The sequence below is a fragment of the Cynocephalus volans genome, chromosome 6, assembly GCF_027409185.1.
Source record: "Cynocephalus volans isolate mCynVol1 chromosome 6, mCynVol1.pri, whole genome shotgun sequence".
NCBI lineage: Eukaryota > Metazoa > Chordata > Mammalia > Dermoptera > Cynocephalidae > Cynocephalus > Cynocephalus volans.
In genome coordinates this window covers 42,639,452-42,641,094 of record NC_084465.1, presented here as the reverse complement: position 1 = coordinate 42,641,094, position 1,643 = coordinate 42,639,452, and the positions used below count along the sequence as shown (strand labels likewise).

The 1,643-nt window shown below is 35.2% G+C and overlaps 1 pseudogene; it reads left to right on the top strand.

Moving 5' to 3' along the window:
* The first annotated feature begins 234 nt into the window (after nucleotides 1-234).
* Nucleotides 235-405, top strand: LOC134381319 (U2 spliceosomal RNA; annotated as a pseudogene).
* Nucleotides 406-1,643: the final 1,238 nt, after the last annotated feature.

Below are 1,643 nucleotides of genomic sequence, written 5' to 3'. Positions count from 1 at the left end.
GTCTTTCAATTGGGGCATTTAATCCATTTACATTTAGAATTATTATTGATATATAGGGACTTGTTGCTGCTGTTTTGTTACCTTTCTTCTGGTTGTTTTGTCAATCCTTTTTATTTTCTTTTTTTCTGATCTTATTGTCTTCCTTTATGATTGAGTAATTTTCTCTAGTAGTGTATTTTGATTTCTCACTATTTATTTTTACTATGTCTCATAAGTTTTTGTATTATGGTTACCATCGCTTCTCGGCCTTTTGGCTAAGATCAAGTGTATTATGGTTACCATGAGGTTTATAAAATCATGTTATAGTTGTAACAGATTATTTTAGACTAATAACAACATAATTTTATATCTACAAAAAAAGGAAGAACCAAAGCTAACTGTACACTTTGGCTTCATCCCCACCCTACTTTTCGACATTTTGTTGTTTTGGGTTACATCTTTTAAAACTGCTTCTCTCTTATACAGTTGTGTATTTGTCGTTGTCTTGTTAGGTTTTTCCTTTAGTCTTCATACTAGGCATATAAGAGGTTTATTCACTCCCTTTATGTTACTGGACTATTCTGAGGTTGTGTGTGAACTTACTTCACTAATCAGTTATGCACCTTCACATGTTTTCTTGCTGCTCCTTAGCATTGTCTCCTTTCAGATGAAGAACTCCCTTTAGTATTATATCTGTAAGGCAGGTCTAGTGTTGGTGAATTCCCTTAGCTTTGGTTTGTCTGGGAAAGACTTTATTTCTCCTTCATATTTGAGGGTTAGTTTTGCTGAACAGAGAATTGTTGGCTGACAATCTTCTCCCTTAAAGCGCTCTATATATCGTCCCATTCTCCTCTGGCCTGTAGGATTTCTACGGAGAAGTCCTCTGACAGACGTATTGGGGCTCTGTTGAATGTTATGTGTTTCTTTTCTCTTGCTGCCTTTGGTATTCTGTCTCTGTCTTTGGTTTTGATAAGTTGATTGTGATGTGCCCTGGGCTGTTCCTCCTTAGATGAATCCGATTGGCAACCTCTGAGCTTCCTCTACTGGATGTTGTCATCTTTCTCCATACTTGGGAAATTTTCAGCCACTATTTCCTTGAATATGCTTTCTAAATCTTTTCCTTTTTCTTCTCCTTTGGGTATGCCAATTATGTGGGGTTATTTTGCTTAAGGGATTCCCATACTTGCTATATTTCTGTTTAGTTTTTTCTTATTCTTTTTTGTTTTTGTTCCTTTGATTGGATAATTTCATATGTTTTATCTTTGTGCTTACTAATTCTTTCCTCAGTTTGATTAAGTCTGCTGTTGGAGATTTCTATCGAGTTTTTCAGTTCAGATAATGTATTTTTCATTTCTGGAATTTCTATTTGTCTTTTTTTAATTGATTCAATTCCTTTGTCAAGTTTCTCATTCTGATCCTGCATTATTTTCCAGATATCATTTAATTTTCTTCTGTATCTTTTTGTAACCCCCTAAACATCCTTAAGAGGGTTATTCTGAATTTTCTGTCAGATGTTTCATAAATCCGCTGTTACTCTGGATCCATTGCTGGTGCTTGGTTTGTTCCCTTTGATGGTGTCACATATCTCTCTTCTTTCTAGATGTTGATGCCTGGGCATTTGAGGAGACTTCTACCTTTTCTAGCTTTCATACGTGTTCTTTGGT